Source organism: Bidens hawaiensis, unplaced genomic scaffold (genome assembly GCF_021521415.1).
Source record: "Bidens hawaiensis isolate Kalapana, Puna unplaced genomic scaffold, B.hawaiensis_p1.1 tig00038049_1, whole genome shotgun sequence".
NCBI classification, from domain to species: Eukaryota; Viridiplantae; Streptophyta; class Magnoliopsida; order Asterales; family Asteraceae; genus Bidens; species Bidens hawaiensis.
The window spans coordinates 1-18973 of NW_027496657.1; the positions used below are offsets into that span (position 1 = coordinate 1).

Here is an 18973-nt window from a genome sequence, read left to right on the forward strand (position 1 = left end):
AAACTGCCCAAATCGGACCCCTAAAACGTCGATTTTAGGCCGATTTGATGGTTGGGATTTGTAGGCGCCGATCATACGATTCCGTGGGTACCAAAATCGAGTTATTTGGCTAAGAAACGAAGGATTTATGGGCAAACAGATCTGCAGCGCGATAACTTCGCCTGCAAGATTAAGTTCGCCTGATGAACTTCGCCTTCAAGCGTAACTTCGCCTAAGGTTTAACTTCGCCTGAAGCCAAGTTCGCCTAAGGTTTAACTTCGCCTGAATCCAAGTTCGCCTAAGGTTTAACTTCGCCTGAAGCCAAGTTCGCCTAAGGTTTAACTTCGCCTGAAGCCAAGTTCGCCTAAGGTTTAACTTCGCCTGAAGCCAAGTTCGCCCGAGGTTTAACTTCGCCTAAAGTGAAGTTCGTTTAGAAAATAAATTAAAAACCTAATGGAAAATGTGTTAAGACAGTTATTGGAAATAAAATTTTTCCAAGCTGACCTGGCAGCTCGACCCCAGCCAGGGGCTCTGCCCCTTGGACCCTGCTAGGGGCTGCCGCCCCTAGACCCCGCTGCCAGGGGCGCTGCCCCCGGACCCCCGTTCGTTGTGGGTAGTAATTAAGACTAGAAAGATGTTATAAGTAGTGATAGTTAAATTGATATGTATACTTGTTATACAGTCAGCCGTGCACAACTGAAGAAAGGGATTACGATCAACGGAGAACGTAACCGTGTTCAGGTGAGTTTCTAGCCCCATTTATGTGTTATGTTTTCGGGGCTGTGTGCATACTCAACATGTTTGTTAATACACTTATCCTAAGAGATAAGTGTATGCCTTATGTGGATAATGTGAAATGTATGAATGATTGCTTGATGGTACGTGAACGATCTTCGGATATTGCACGTACTGTCAGGTTGTAACGCTATGTATAAGGTAAGTATGTTATGTATGTTTATGTGTATGAACATGATAGAGATAATAGAAGAAAGAAATGATAATGTATGTTGTATGGTTACAAAAAGGGTACCGAGCCCTAATAATACTCGAGGTATGATGTATGGTTGTATGGTAACGAAGAGGGAATCGAACCCTACTAATATTCGAGAACTAGGGAACCGAACCCTACTAATATTCGAGGAAGAAGGGTACCGAGCCCTAATAATACTCGAGGAAAGAGGGTACCGAGCCCTAATAATACTCGAGGAAAGAGGGTACCGAGCCCTAATAATACTCGAGGAAAGAGGGTACCGAGCCCTAATAATACTCGAGGAAAGAGGGTACCGAGCCCTAATAATACTCGAGGAAAGAGGGTACCGAGCCCTAATAATACTCGAGGAATGTAGGGCGTAATGCTCTTTATAACATAAGATATGAAAGTAAGTTAATACAAAGAAAGTAAGAAAGTATGAATGTAAGAAAGTATGAAAGTATGAAAGTATAAAAGTATGAATGAAAGAATATAATGTTATGTGGATGGTATGATTATGTGATTATCTAGAACTCACTCAGCGTAGCTGACTTTTAGTATGCACGCAGGTGAGTAGGATGAGGCAGCTCGCTTGAGGAGACACATGGCACTGAACAAGAATCTGGCATCTGAAGACTTATGATGTTTTAATTTTAATGTTTTAATGTGAAAGACAAGGATGTTTCGAGACAAGTTATGAAATATTGTAATGTTTTATGAAAGTTTTATATTCCGTGTAAATGTTTTAATTAACTCTGATATTTAGAACTGTGTTTATGAGTAAATCCAACACGAAAGTAGGGTTACCGGTAACGGGGCCTTACATAATGACCTAATTAACATTCATAAAATAGGGATTTGAGAATCTGGCTTCCAGTTAGTAATGGCAGCTGTAGCACACAACATAAGTGGTCAGGTAGACTGACAACGATTGTTAATTATGAATAAAGCAGAACTCTCGGTTATGAGGCCTATTAAGACAACAATTGCCTAAGTAGATATGTTTACCCTCATATTTGCCCACTTTAGTCTTCAGACAACTGTAGCACATAACAGGATAGTAAAGTAATAGTTGTCCTAGTACAGTCACATGTGAAAGGGTCGGATGTGTCAATGAAACCCTTTCACCTTGAAGGAATAGGCTAGAAAACAAGTGTGGTGTTGTAGCTCCAAAAACTTGAAATTTCGCAATATGCCTCAAGTGTGGCTTATAGTAGGATGGCATAGACTATTGATTTTAAAATTGGATTAATTTTAGAATTTACCGAATAGAGTAAAAGTCCAGTTTTACTATATTAATCGGGACTATATGATGAACCCTTTCATCTCTCAGGACACTTAGTTTTAAATAACTTATTAAAACTAAGTTTGTCGAGATATCTCTAACCAATTTTAAGTTAATTATTAAACTATTAAGTTATAAGTTTTGGAAAATCAAATTTAGTTTAATTTTGCAAAAACATAATTGGTTAATTAAAAATTTATTTTAGTATACTTGGTATTAGGTTGGTGGTTTTATAACCTATTAAAATAAAGCAAACAACCAGAATAACAAACAACAATATGTAAATCTTAAATGACCAATAATGGTGATTGGTCTTGCTAGAGCCTATTAGCAAGACCAATCGGGTCAAGGGGTTACAACACAAAACAACCACAAGGATGGACTATTGGTGCATCCCTCATCTTTTTAACTCTCACTAACTTCAAGAACTTCGGGAGCTCGTCCTCGGTTTTTCTTCGGGTCTTCTTCATTACAATGTTATAAAATACATATAATGAAAAACCAAACCCTATCTATTACAATTTTAAACCATCAAAGTGGCCAAAAAACCATAAATAAAAACCGAAAAATTAAATACAACTTTGTACCATCCATATGGCCAAAATCAAAAACCAAACAACCAAACACACAATGGTTGGGCCAGATTTACATATTCAATAAAAAATAAAATCGGGCAATATTTTAGTTAAATAAATAAACGAAAACTTTGACCAAACCAAGATTGCCCTAGAAAATTATCTAGATCAAAAACTTCAACTAGCTTGATGTTTATGATGTAGATCCAGTGAAAAGACCGGATTCGACTCGTATCTTGTAACCAAGACTCTGATTCCACTGTTGTGGTTCCAGTGGTGATCAGTCAACGGTTTAACAGTTAAACCTGGTTATAATTAAAAGGTTTCATAGTTATTAATCATATAAATAACATATTACGTAGTGGAATATTAAAAACCAAGTAATCATCACTTTATGGAACCTTACAGGATCCGATTACAAACAATACGAGTAAGAGACGAAACCAACCACATTAAATATAAATCTAAATGACAATATTTATTTTTACCTCGTTTAATGAATAAACGGTTGAGACACTGAGAGTTAACGAGCGACGCTAGGTTATGATACGAAATAACCCGGTTGTGGCGGTGGTGTTCAAAACAGCAGCCGCAGAATAAGGGCAATAAGAGTAACCGGTGGCGTGTAACGGCAACGGTGCTCTTCGGCTCCCTTTGAATAAAGTTGATTCCCTTCTGTGCGTGAGAAGAGACCAAAGCAAAGATGGGGTCGGCTACTGTTCTCGTTGGATTAATTAATTCCAAATCTGAATTGTATGTATGTTATAATATATATAATAATATCCTTAGATTCCTCTCCAAGTAATCATATGTATATCTTAATAATACGTATGATTATTATTATTATTACTTGGATAACAATTTAGGTTATTATTATAAATATAATACTATGAAAACAATAACCGGGCCTCAAGGCCGTATTAGTTTATTTATCCATAAATAAACTCTATCATATTATTTGTCATTACCGGTTAACTAATTAAGCGGATTTTATGCTCGTTACCCAAGGTGTAACTCTTATGGGTCATAACCCGGTCAGCCGCGTTGACTTAAACGGTCTGGTCCATATTTCCAACTAGAAAAATAAACAAGACTTTTAAATTTTGATATATTTTTGTTTGATAACTTATTAGATTTTGGATATATTGTATTGAGTATTTGGTTTTATTGAATTAACTTAATAGATATTAAAATTTCCAATATTGCATGATAGTACTTTGAGAGCTGTGAGCAATCAACTCACGTCCCGGCATTTCCGTCGTAGGTTTGGGTGTTGACAGATTTTGGTTGTTGAGGCTGCTCTTGAGAAGGTTTGTTATTTAAACGCGAGCTCATCATTGTTGATCCTAGTCATGAAGATTGCTCACATGTTTAGAAAAAATATTTTGAAGCAAGGTTTTGACAAGAATGATATAAGTTTGAGAGGGGTAGATGTCGAGTGGTTTTGAACAGGTTGATCCTAAGATCATATTTTTTATTGCTTTACAAAGTAGACAAAAGAATACAATAAATAGGAAAAGTATGTGAGACTTAAACAAGGTAATGCAATCCATTATTCATGCTTGAAATTCTCTCTAACGGCTTCAAGATAGGTTGACACAATCTTCTTAATATAGGAAATGATGTGATATTGATCCAATTATTTTCCACCAAATATTTTTATTTTCAAATAACGTCTCTAACTACCTACTTTGGTTTCATTAGTGGTCCAAAAATATAACCCAGATAACTTTTGGTATAGATGTTGCAAGTGAGGGGTAGTTTGATGCATTTACCTCTTTCATCTTTCTCTCTTTCCTCTTATATAACAAAAGTTAATTCACAAATTCAAATCAGGGTCTTTATCTAAATTCTAAATTGTTCATGCCAAACTATAGAACTCAATCAAACGAATAGTCCAATTGGTGAGGCAACCCATTTGACTGATAAACCACAAATTAATTGTACATACAAATGATGTGGGATAAGTCCCGTACCTTGCAATGGTTTGGTCTCTAACATAAATTAGGTTTTTTAATTTGACTGGCCCAATGTATGATTCAGAATAAAATAAACACGATTATTTGAAAATTCAAATACTGTTATATATCTATTTTATTTATCCACGTGACATCCGATTATGATAGTTGGTTAATGAACCGTTGCTAGCGGTCTCATTGGTTTTCTAAGAATCATGATAAAAAAAAGGCTACAACTCCTAGGTTTCTAGTAACCGAACTCTTCTAGATCTAAAGATATTGTGATAATTACTTAAGTGGAACAATAATAATGTAGAATAATGAAAGGAATAATAGCTAAAAATACAAACCTCAAGATTTATAACATTTCAAAAGAAATTACTTTCCTTTCGGTATAGCAACAAACCACCAAGATCACAGGGATTAGAAATCCCTTCCCCTTTTCCTTAGTTTTGAAATTGAAGGGGGCTTGATATTTTAATTTTAGTTTTATATATACTTTTTTTCGATCCACACATTCATCAAATACATATTCTTTGAAGATGGCCAAGAGAGTTGAAGGAACAACAATTGGAATTGATCTTGGTACAACATATTCTTGTGTGGAAGCCTGGTTTGATAAGCACAACCGTGTGGAGATCATTCCTAATAAACAAGGTAACAGAATCACTCCTTCATGTGTTGCTTGGGATGGAATGCAACTTCTTGTCGGTGAGGCTGCAAAAAATCAAATCACCAAAAACCCTAACAACACTGTTTTTGGTAAGTTCCTTCTGTAATGACCTTTCACCAGATGCCAATCTTATATTTGTATTACATTTACAAGTTTTTGTGTGTGTGTGTGTGTGTTTTTCAAATAATGTGCAGATGTTAAACGTTTAATGGGAACCAGATTCAGTGATGCTATACTGAAGAAAGACAGTGAAACTAGACCTTTTAAGGTAATTGAAGGGCCAGCGGAGAAGCCAATCATTGTATTTGAACACGCGTCCGAAGAAAATAAGTTTTCCCCAGAAGAGATATCTTCCATGATTCTAAAATACTTGAAAGAGGCTGCTGAAGCATTCCTAGGAACAACTGTTACTGATGCAGTCATTACCATTCCTGCATATTTTAGTGACAAGTAGCGCCAGGCAACCATGGATGCCAGTGTGTTGGCAGGCCTTAATGTTATGCGCTTGATTAATGAGCCGACGTCAGCAGCAATCGCCTATGGTCTAGATAAGAGTGCTGATATTGACAGTCCTAATGAGAAGAATGTGTTGATATTTGATTTGGGTGGTGGAACATTTGATGTGTCTCTTCTCAAGATCAGCAAGGCTGGTACCATTACCGTTAAAGCTGTCGGTGGTGGCACTCACTTGGGTGGAGAGAGCGAAGAGGGATTTGTCATCAACAGTACAAACACCGATTGAAATTGATTGCTTGTGCGAGGGAGTTGATTTAACTATGAAATTTAGTAGGGCAAAATTCGAGGAGATAAATGTTGGTTTCTTCAACATGTGCATTAAGCATGTCGAGAACTGTTTGAGAGATGGAGATATGCGCAAGAGCCAGGTTGATGAAGTGGTGGTTGTTGGTGGGTCGACAAGGATTCCCAAGGTTCAACAAATGCTGATGAAATTTTTTGACGGGTGAAGAGGTAGGTCCCAGCAGAGCCCAGTTGGACCCGCAAGACTCACCTTAAACAGGGACGTCTGCGCAGAGACCAACTGGATCCGCAGGACCAACCATGCTCAGAGAAGTGACGTCCTTACGCGCAGTATGCAAGCTGGTCCCCGCAGGAAATGCCTCCCATGGTGAAGGACTCCGCCTGTTCCCGCAGCCTCGGATACAAGCCATGAGGGAAGGCCACCCGCGCAGCATGGCTACACGCACAAGGCACTTAGCTCTCAATCGTTCAGTGTCACCTGAAGGAATGAGCCAAGCCGGGAGCAATCCCGCACAGAGGCGGGAGGGGGAATACTCCCGCCCAAATAAGCAGTCCGTATACTGAAGGATCTTTTACTGTACCTGACGAGGTATGGGCAAAAGATCTGATCAGAGATGCGACAGCTCACTGACAGCAGCATGGCAGACAGCACGCCACAGCACTGTGACCAATAGCCGCCGCCTACCCACCAACTCCTGCCATACCACGTGCCTAGCCTGTAGTTGGCAGAAGAGGAAGAGTGCACGACACGCCTGCTCTGTGTCAGCCGCTACCTATCCACCACTCACAAGGCAGGGCACGTGCATAGGTTACAGTTGGTAGCGTGTTGGGCCGGCTAAACCCCTTGGAAACCTACCTTCGGCTATAAATACCACAAATGGTATGATCATCTCATCTTATCATATCTTATTACATTATCATCATAATATACCTGATATCTGCTCTAGCAATCTCTTAATATACTTTTATATTTAAAGAGCAATCTAGTCTGATTCTCACGCCGGAGGGTGGTCACAAGGAGGAACCCCCCCCTTCTCAGTGACGAGCTCACGGTGTCTGTTTTGCAGGTTATCAGAAGAACCATCTTCCAAGGGTCTAACCCCTCGTGGGAAACATCTCTCCAACCCCCAGGTTACCAGTAACCTGCCCGGGGTCTGGTTAGTGTTTCTTCATTGGCGCCATCCGTGCATAAAGCTAGAACTACAATTTTCTCCAGTTTTTTCAAAACTTTATACAAAAGATGGTTAGAGAAATTCCGGTAACCACAACCCCAGCTATTGGGGGGAATACCGGCAACACAGTTTTTACAAACACTACTCCGGCTACCGAAGCCGGAGCAAGTGAAGTAAATTTTACGAACACTACCCCCACTTACTAAAGCAGGGGCAAGTGCAGTAAATGACCGCCTACTGGGATCCACCGATACCCAGTTTGAAAAACGAAGGACTCCCCCGCCAGACTCTCGACGAAGTCAAGGCATGGGCGGAGGCACGACAAAAGGAATTCCAGGCTGAGTTGAACGAACGCTTGCGTTCCGTGCAACAGGCCGACGAATTCGAATACTGGGAGGATGACTCGGAGGAATCCGACTCCGACGCGAACCCTCGTCATAAGGCAAAAGGGAAGCGTAAAGAAACGAAAACCCAACCAAAAAGGCATTTTGGACAAGCCTTCAAACCAAAAAGCATAGATGGAAGTCCACGAGACTTCTCTAAAACGTTCAGACCAAACGTTACAAATGCAGGAACGTCCAAATTTGCAAGGGACATTGCTGAAGCAATTGCCCCGAAAAGTGCTAAACAAATGCCTAACATAGGCACATATGACGGCCTATCTGATCCAGACGATCATTTGAACAGGTTCATAGCGGGGGGCAACCGTTAGCAATTGGACGGAACCCACGTGGTGTTACATGTTCCAAATGACGCTGGTGGGGGCTGCTAGGGCTTGGTTGATCGTTTCACCGGTTAACCACATTTACGACTGGGCAGACTTCCAGCAGAAGTTTAGCCAACACTTCAGCCAGCAGCGAAAGTATACCGAGGAGCAATGGACAATCCTCAAATGCACACGGGAAGAAGATGAATCTCTGCCAAACTTCATCACTCGCTTCAACTCAAAGAAGTTAAGTTTGGGCAATATCAGCGAGGATCTTGTTCGCGCAGCCTTCATCCAGGGCGCGCAAGACCCAGAGCTTATCCGCACCCTAACGGGTAAAGATGGAATGCCATCCACATGGGATGGCATCATGACAGCAGCCAAACGCTATGCGGAAACGGAGAAGCAACTGGGTAGAGACCTTCCGCAGAACACAAACCTTTACACCCAGAGGACGAGAGAGGACAACGTCCTCACCGCCCGATTGAACAAAAAACGGAAGCAAGGCATTTGGCAGTCAAGGGTAAACTTTGACACCTCATCCGGCTTACAACACCGATTGGGTGAAAGGGATAATGTAAAGCCGCACCGGAACCCCAGATGGACGCCACTTACCAAAAGCGTCACTGACATATTTGCTAATGAAGAGCTCCCATGGCCAAAGCCTCCAGAAATCCGACATCGTCACGATGCCGATCGGAGCAAGTACTGTGACTATCACAGAACAAAAGGCCACAACACTGAAGAATGCATAGACGTAAAAGACATGGTCGAAACATTCGTCAGAGATGGGACGCTCGCCGCACCTCGTGGCGAAATAAAAGCTAAGCAGGCAGGCAGGTGCGTGTGGAACCACGGCTGGGGTAAACACGAATAAAAAATCAGCTTCAATAGACTACATGCTGCGTAAAGAACGAGATCCCGAAACAGGTGCGTGTCGGCTCGATGGCGCTCCCATCCCAACAACATGGAAGGGAGCTCATTTACACAGTTTGCATGTAAATCAATTCCAATTTGTAAAGAAAAGGCCAAGAGCCACTTCTAATGGAAATGATTCTCTCTAGAACATCGAAGATGATGATTTTACATTTATACTTTTCTGGACACTATTATGCCGGTTTTCACCGCATAATTACGTAAAGTCATTGCATGGAAGGCGGTCCTACCCGCACGAACCCAATAACGTAACAAACCTTCACGCAGGTCAGTTGAAGGGGAAAAAATTCAGCACCCAAAATGAAAGTGCCGGTCTATCCGCATGAATCATTAAGGAAACTGAATAATAACCTGTCAACAACCGCGCGTCGAACGGTTAAAACTATCCAACACTGGACGACATTCATATCGCGTGAAGTCGTTGCGTGGGAAGGCGGTCTTACCCGCACGAACCCAATAACGTGGCAAACCTTCACGCAGGTTAGTTGAAGGAGTTCATCCCATTAAATGAAAGTGCCGGTCTATCCCGCATGAATCATTCGAGGGAACTGCACCAACAACCGCGCGTCGAACGGTTCAAAAACAAAATTCTTAAAAAGATGAGAAAAACCTACACGCAGGTCAGATAAGGGTAAAGTCTTGCCATCCTACTAAGTGCAAGTGACGGTTCTACCCGCACAATCACGAAAGAGGAAGCAAAACTTCACACCTATTATCAACCACGTTCAAAGGTTAACTTATCCTCAAAAGATGAGAAACCTACACGCAGGTCAGATAAGGGTAAAGTTCTGCCATCCTACTAAGTGCAAGTGACGGTTCTACCCGCACAATCACGAAAGAGGAAGCAAAACTTCACACCTATTATCAACCACGTTCAAAGGTTAACTTATCCTAAAAAAGTAAGAAAAACCAGCACGCAGGTTAGATAAAAGTTAAAGTTTAGCCATCCTACCAAGTGCAAGTGACGGTTCTACCCGCACAATCACGAAGGAGGAAGCGAAACTTTAACCCACTATCAACCACGTTCAAAGGTTCTTATTCTGAACACTTGGAAAATTGCTAATTTAAACTAAGTATGCAAGTCATAAGTTTATAAAGCAAGGAACCCAAAGAAGGAAATAACAGTCTTATACGCAAAAAGGTTAATATTTCAATGATGTATTACAACAGTGGCCGGGTAACTACCCGCCTAAAAGAAATCTATACAAAGCTAAGTCTATCCTAGCAGCGGGAAGGGATCTTCAGGATCAGGCTTCAGGGCCACCTCCGCTTGGGCCAGCACCATCAGAGCGCGGCTGCCCAAGGAAAGCCTTAAGGATGTTTAGCCCATCATCAGCAGAAGCAGCTTCATTCACCTTCTCCACCACTGGATGCGGGAAGGCAGCGTACTGGTTCACAGCTTGGTCATAAGCAGCTTCAGTGTTAACATTGAATAAAGGGAAGTTGGAGGGCGGAAAGCCTCTCTCAGCAAACCCTAGACCAAGCAGGAAGCCAGTCTTCTGCCCATCCTCATGAGAAGCGTTGAGGGCTGCGCTCATCGCATCGTCATAAGAGGTCTCTGAAAGGACCTGACGCACAACCTACAAAAGAATTAAAGTTAGAACATTTTCTAATTACGAGCAGAAAGCGTAAAGAAAAAGAGGATACCTGAGGCAACGCTTCTCGAAGCAGCCATTGGAGGGTAGCTTGACTTTCTTTGTAAGCACGTTCGGCTCCGCTTTTATCAAGGTTGGCAAGTTGAATTTCCTTGGCGGCAGCTTCTTCGACGCTTTGAAGTTTCCTCTCAGTGCGGTCAAGCACCCCCCTCTGGTCAAGGATCTCTTGCAGCTTCTTGGCATCTTCCATTGCCAAGGCGTCATGAGCATGTTGAAGAGCTTTTAATTTGCATTTAAGCTGCTCATTCTCTTCGCGAAGCGGCTCAGCAACAGCTTCAGCCTTGGCAGCCCTCTCAGTTGAGTTTCGCGCAGTCTCCTTAGCCAGCCGAAGCTGTTCATTCACAGCTTGGGCAGCCTTGGAGCGGGCCTCGAGTCGCGCCTGGACTTCAACCTCGAGGGCCTTGAATGCCTTCTCCTTCTCGGCTGCGGCAGCGGCCAACTGCCGGTTCTCCTCCCGAAGAGCCCGCGCTTCAGATACATCTTTGGCGCGAGCTGCTTTTAACTTGTCGTTTTCACGACAAAGCAACTCGACGCGGGGCTGCGTCCGGGCCTGGAGAACCCGAAGCTCATTGGTTAGCCTACCCTCTTGGTAGCTAGCCATGGCTTCCCCCAACGCACCAGGAGGAGCAGCGTGGCGGGCCCAGTCCACGCACTCCACAGGGGTGCGAAGGGTTGTTCCTCGGCGTATGTTCCATCTTGGAACATACACTTCATTGGAATCCGACACTGCAAAAAAAAAAAAAAAAAAAAAAAAAAAAAAAAAAAAAAAAAAACAAACAAAGGCAGTTAGGAAAAGATGATAAAAATATATAAGGGAAAAAAAGAACCCTACGTACCTGTAGGGTCAATAACAGGCCGATAGCCGCCAAACCCATCACCTGAACCTAAAGGAAATCCATCCAACAGGTCAGGCAGACGGGAAGGTGGCATAGATCGGCGGAAAGTCCGGCGTGTACCTAATGGTCCGGCCGTCGGTGCCGGTGGCGCAGGTATAGTGGCAGCCGCTGTGGTAGCCGTTGTTGGCACCGCCTCCTCAGCAACAGTAACCGCCGGCTCCGTGAAAGATGCTGTAAAAATTGCACTCACGGCCGGCGGAGACACCTTCTCAGCTGGAACAGCCTCAGGAAGGCTGGAACCAGCGGAAGCAGACGCCTGGGTCGACGCCTCGGGAAGGCTGACCAAGCCTACCGTCATTGGCGGGGGAACACTTGCTCCAACTCCACCCTGGAATGCGTCAACATCCACACCTGCACAAGCAAAAGTGTTAGAAAAATTTATTCGAAACAAATCTAGACAAGAATTATGGGGGTACTTACGGGGTCTCTTGAGCTTGAACGCACGGACGAGCGGGGGCGAACCCGATGGAGCCGGCCTCTTAACACCGGTAACCGTCGTCGTCGCTGCCTCCCCGGAGGTAACACCTGCAGCCTCCGGAACGGTGGTCTCTTCACCACCGGGCTTCCCCGCCACCTCTGCATTATCTGACTCCGAGTCAGATAGGACTACCGGGTCGGCCGTAGAGGCCACCTTCCCCTTGCCTTTCCCGACGGCAGCCTTTTTCTTCCGCACCAGCGGAGGACCTTCTGCGGATTCCTCAGAAGAAGAAATGTCATGAACTCCAGCAGCAGGCACAGCATTGAGAGGATCAGGGTAGAAGATAGGCTTACCTGGCCGTCGGTGGCTCAGGATCTCTTGGCCTGGCGGGTAAACCTCCACGAACCGACCCGCAGTCTGCTCTAAGATGGGCAACTCGTTCTCGTCCAGAGCACGAGTACCCATCCGCGCGGGACCATCTTCCTCCCGCGGATTCAGGAGCGATTGAAGATCGTTACCCTCTGAAATCAACAAGAAAGTTAGAAAAAATCGTAGTCAGCAAAAAGAAACAAGACATACCATAAGGGGTAGAGTTCGAACCATATTCAAGGACGATCGGAACCTTATCCGCATTCGCCGCCTTCCACACCCGGCTCATCCCCAGCATCACCATCGCCGACTCTGGAAAACGGAAAACCGGGGACTGGACCCGGGATATCTTCGCGAACCATTCCGCCTCCTCGTAGTTGATGGCGGGAAGGTTCGGAAGCGGCTGGCCATTCTTGAACTTCATGGCAATGGGGATGGCTCGAGCGGATATGAAGAAGAACTCTCTCCTCCATGAGCGAAGACTCCGCTCGGTGGCACAAATCTTTAAACCCTTGATACGGGTTGTAAGAGTGTACCACCCTTGGATGCACCTCCAAGTATAGAAGGTCATCAGGCGGTCAACAAGGGGCTCAAGGCCCAGTATCCGGCACACCCACTCAAAGTGCCGGACCTTGGCAATAGCCATGGGGTGCACCTCTGTCAAGTGCACACCGTGCCTCTCTAGGACACGGTACACAAACTTTGTCAACGGAAACCTAAGGTTCCCATAGACAAAGAATGCAGCATAAACCCCGATCTTGCCACTTGGGGCATCGTACACAGTATGGTGGGGCTCAGGAAACTCAGGCTCGAGAGACTCGAGCATGAACTTCCTGACGATATACTGGTACAGCTCGGCAGGAAGAGAACACTGGCATTCACCAGCAGTCTTCTGGTCATCAGCATCGTGAGAAGACATGGTGGAAGAAAGAAGAGATTTCGGAATAATGCTTTACTGAAAAAGAAATTCGCCGGAAATTACTTGAGAAGAAGAGATGAAAGTGGAAAGTGTGAATTGCAAATAACCCTCTCCCCCTTTATATAGTAATCGCAATTAATGCGGTGAATTTAATGCGGAGGAGAGAGAAATCAAATGTGCAATGAAACTATGACACGTGGCAAAAAGCAAGCTGGCAACAGCTGTTGAAAGGACGTGTGCCAGTAATTTCGCGGCCACGCGCCCGAAAAATCGCTCCCACGCGCCTGAAAAAGCGACTGGAATGACCATGTTCTGTCACGTCACCATAACTTCCTGCACGTCCTGACACAGTCAGAAGAAACCGTCGCACGACGTTTCAGAGGTTTATCTTTTCACCAACTCTTCGAAATTCAAAATTCAAACTTCGAAAGTATTAAAAAGTAAGCGGGAAAATACCCCTTACCCCTTGGCAAGCAAGTAACCGTAAGACGGATGCGGGTACAGTGTAAAGGCAAAACCCTTCACATACCTAACACCCGCAGGGAATTGAAGCCAAATAAACCTTGGCAAACAAGTAACCGTAAGCCGGCTGCGGGTACAGTGTTAAGGCAAAACCCTTCACATACCTAGCACCTGCAGGGAATTGAAGCCAAGAACCTTGGTGAACAAGTAACCGTAAGACGGATGCGGGTACAGTGTTAAGGCAAAACCCTTCACATACCTAGCACCCGCAGGGAATTGACGCCAGGAATACCTTGAAAGTAAAGTAACCGTAAGACGAGCGCAGGTACAGTGTTAAGGCAAAACCCTTCACATACCTAGCGCTCCGCTGGGAATTGAAACCAAGAAGGATCTTCTGGGCAATGCTTGCGGAAACGGAAATAGCATCCCCGCATAGCGGGAACATCGAGAACTACGTTGTTTGAAGCTCCAGGATGGAATTGGTGGTCTTAACATAATTGATCACTATGTTCAAAACTACCAAAACCTCATGGAAAATACATACAACTGGGACTCAATGCTCCTGACTTGCGAGGAGGTTACAGACCTACCCACATCATACCCAAAGACCAAGCAGGAAACTCGGGCATTTCTGCAAGTGACAAGGACTTCCGCGGAAAGAATCCCCATGGAAAACCTTACAAAACCCTTTTCAAAACCCTTTGCTCAAGTCCAAAAGTTCGCCTCACTTCATTAAACACTCATGAGAAGAACATTGGACTGGGGGGACTTGAAGAGGTAGGTCCCAGCAGAGCCCAGTTGGACCCGCAAGACTCACCTTAAACAGGGACGTCTGCGCAGAGACCAACTGGATCCGCAGGACCAACCATGCTCAGAGAAGTGACGTCCTTACGCGCAGTATGCAAGCTGGTCCCGCAGGAAATGCCTCCCATGGTGAAGGACTCCGCCTGTTCCCGCAGCCTCGGATACAAGCCATGAGGGAAGGCCACCCGCGCAGCATGGCTACACGCACAAGGCACTTAGCTCTCAATCGTTCAGTGTCACCTGAAGGAATGAGCCAAGCCGGGAGCAATCCCGCACAGAGGCGGGAGGGGGAATACTCCCGCCCAAATAAGCCAGTCCGTATACTGAAGGATCTTTTACTGTACCTGACGAGGTATGGGCAAAAGATCTGATCAGAGATGCGACAGCTCACTGACAGCAGCATGGCAGACAGCACGCCACAGCACTGTGACCAATAGCCGCCGCCTACCCACCAACTCCTGCCATACCACGTGCCTAGCCTGTAGTTGGCAGAAGAGGAAGAGTGCACGACACGCCTGCTCTGTGTCAGCCGCTACCTATCCACCACTCACAGGCAGGGCACGTGCATAGGTTACAGTTGGTAGCGTGTTGGGCCGGCTAAACCCCTTGGAAACCTACCTTCGGCTATAAATACCACAAATGGTATGATCATCTCATCTTATCATATCTTATTACATTATCATCATAATATACCTGATATCTGCTCTAGCAATCTCTTAATATACTTTTATATTTAAAGAGCAATCTAGTCTGATTCTCACGCCGGAGGGTGGTCACAAGGAGGAACCCCCCCCTTCTCAGTGACGAGCTCACGGTGTCTGTTTTGCAGGTTATCAGAAGAACCATCTTCCAAGGGTCTAACCCCTCGTGGGAAACATCTCTCCAACCCCCAGGTTACCAGTAACCTGCCCGGGGTCTGGTTAGTGTTTCTTCAACGGGGAACCACTTTGCAAGAACATCCACGCGGATGAAGCTGTGGCTTATGGTGCTGCAGTGTTGGCTGCAAACTTAAGCGGTTGTGGGAACAAAATGGTGCAGGATTTGTTGCTATTAGATGTGACTTGACTCCTCTTTCTCTCGGGGTCGATGTTGAAGTGGATAATGAGAAAGATCATATGATGAGTGTTGTGATCCCCAGGAACACACCCATACCCACCATCAAGGAGCGTATTTATACCACTCGCAGAGACTACCAAGTATCTGTGAAATTTGATGTGTATCAGGGTGAAGGAAAATATGTCAAAGAAAATATTTTTCTTGACACGTTTACTCTTCATGGCATCCCAGCAGCTCCTAAAGGTGTAGAAAATCTTAAGGTTTGCTTTAACATGGATACTAATGGTATTCTCAATGTTTCGGCTGAGGTGATATCCACTGGTAGCAAACGAAGTATCACAATAGCTAAGAGTGGAGATTCGTCCAAGGATGACGTCAAGAAGATGGTGAAAAGGATTAAGCAATGCAAAGATCATTAATGGTGTTTCTTATACAACCTAAAAAACGTATGAATAACTACAAACAGTCCACCCTTTTGCAACATTTATGTTTCTTTTTTGCAATCCATGTTTGATGTTTCAGTTGGTCTCTTTGACTTGGTAGTTAGGTTCTATTGCATTTTACATGGGTTATAACATGCAGCAAGGGCGCTGAATAAACAACAATCTACTATGTTTTACGTGATTAAATATCCAACCCTTAGGATTTAGGTTTTTAACATGGTTGTTTTATGTTTCAACCTGGTTCTAGCTCAAGACCAAATTCGTAACAGAATATGAGTCAAATATGATATCAATGACCGCGCATGTGATTCAATCCCGGTTTGAAGTAGTTCAACCACCAACTTTGGGCGGGTCTATAGCAGATAATATAATGGCCACCATATTTCTATTAGAAGAAATGTTTTTGTTTTAATTTAATTATGTAAATATATTGTGTTATTGGCCCTTAACCTAAGTTTGGGTAGTTATTAGTTGTTAACTGTATTTGACGGGTCCAAGACAATGGCATTTGTAATTCACGATTGATTTGATCAAAACATAAAAATCTCTATTTATCTTAAATCCTTTGCTATTAGATTGGCATCAAAGCCACATTAATCATCATGGTCAATTGTAGAATTGAACCCCTGTTTCAATCGTAAATTGTAGAATTTGTTGTTGTTCCTTGATCGATTTGACATCAAAACTTGAATCAACTTTTAAAATCTAGAAATCTTTGAAACTCTACTGGAACCCAAATTTTACTCCGTTCATCGGAAAAACGAAACCCGTTGTTTTGTTTCGGAATGTTTTTAATTTTATTTAAAGGATTTTTTCAAAACTTACACATAATACCTTTTTAAGACCAAAACCTTTGTCTTACCATTTTTAACCCTTTGGAATTCTTTACAAACCTACTTACGATCTTTAAGTGTAACAAAGACGTAAATAAAATAGGAAATAAAAAGAAATCCACTCCACACAAACAGTTATGACGAAAAGCTCTAAGCAAGATAAATCAGAGAATTCTAAGAAAGACGAGACAAAGGAGACTGTCTCGATCAATCTTCAAACTCCTATGTTGACATCCACAAACTTTACCCTATGGGCCGTGCGAGTAAAGGCCATCCTATGCACATGGATTATGGGAAACTGTGGAACCTCAAAATGAAACCGAAACTGAGATCGACATAAAGAAAGATAGATTAGCAATCGCTTCTCTCTTTCAACTAATATCGTGATGCAGGTAGCATCTCATACCACGTCTAGAGATATTTGGCAAGCGTAGAAAGTAAGATACATCGGGATTGAACTCGTTCAAAAGGCTAGAATTCAATCTCTTCAAACTGAATTTGAAATGCTACAAATGAAAGATAATGAAACTATTGATCAATTTGCCGGAAGAATAAGTGCACTAAACACAAAGTTTAAAAGCCTAGGACAAAAACTTGAAGAAACTGTCATGCAGGGCCAGCTCCAAGAAGGCGAAAAAAATTTTGGGCCAAAGGCGAAATTTTTTTTGGGTCTTAAGTGAAAGAAACATTTTATTGGGTTTAAACAATTTAATTTTAAATGGGCTTACTTAATTATGATTTGAGTTGTTTAAAAAACTTCTGTATAAAAATAAACTTATAAAATATCTCAAATAAGACTAGAACCTACAACCTCTTGGTTAAATGTCCTATCTCATTGTCACTAGACCAAGCTAGTGGTCATGTAATTGTGTTGAAACATTGATTATACATATTTTTTTTATAAAAATATATATTTAAAATATATATATATTTCGGGTCTAGCGGGGTGTCGGGCCTATGGTCGTCGACTACCCTGCCTCCCCTCATGGCCGGCTCTGCTATCATGGTATATAAACTACTAGATTCAGTTCCAGATAAGTTCTTACAAATTATTGCCTCGATTGAGAAATACTATGACATGGACACAATGTCCTTAGATGAAGCGGTACTTAGATAATGGAGCTAGTAATTACAAGACCGGTGAACAATCCTACTTCACTGAAATTAATGAAAAGAATAGTGGTAAAGTAATTTGGAGATGGATCCTTTGTGTATATAAAAGGAAAAGGATCCATATAACTTCAATGTAAGAATGGTTAACAAAAAATAATTAACCGACGTCTACTTTATCCCACATGTGAAAGTAGCATATTAAGCCTTGGACAAGTAACTTATAGGGGTGCAAATGAGCCAAGCTACTCGATATTGGTTCGTTAAAAAGCTCGATCGAGCCGAGCTTAATCGAGCCCGAGCCCGAGCCCGAGCTCGAGCCTAAATATAAGCTCGTTAAATAAACAAGCCCGAGCCCGAACTTCATTTATCGAGCTCGAGCCGGCTCACGAGCCTAAACGAGCCTGTCATTTATATAATGTTTTTTAAAATATATATTTTATAAATATTAATTAATATATATAATGTTATGAAAAAATAAATAAAAAATAACTAAATAACATATGTTATTTTATACATAAAACTATAATAGAAAAAATATATAAAAATAATTATAGTTATATAAAAAATAAGTGATAAATAGTAAACGAGCCGATCCCGAGCCGAGCTCGAGCTTCAAAATCCACTCACGAGCCGAGCTCGAGCTTTGAAAATAGAGCTCGAAATGAGCCGAGCTCGAGCTCTGTGTAAGCTAAATGAGACGAGCTCGAGCCTAGTCGAGCTCGGCTCGGCTCGGCTCATTTGCACCCCTAGTAACTGAAAATGGATTTGAAATCATAACGAAAAATGAGCATCTCTGGATGTACGACTCCAATGAGAAACTTATATTGAAAGTAAAAATATCTAAGAATAGATTGTACAAAAATTAAAGCTACATATAGCAACTTCTTTATGTCTACAAACTCAAATGTATACAAAAGCATGGTTATGGCATGCACGTTTAGGTCAACTTAACTTTGACTCATTTAAACAACTAAGCACCAAAGGAATGGCAC

General features: G+C 42.9%; 1 pseudogene; it reads left to right on the forward strand.

Moving 5' to 3' along the window:
• Positions 1–5309: 5309 nt before the first annotated feature.
• Positions 5310–16011, forward strand: LOC143589925 (heat shock 70 kDa protein 4-like; annotated as a pseudogene).
• Positions 16012–18973: the final 2962 nt, after the last annotated feature.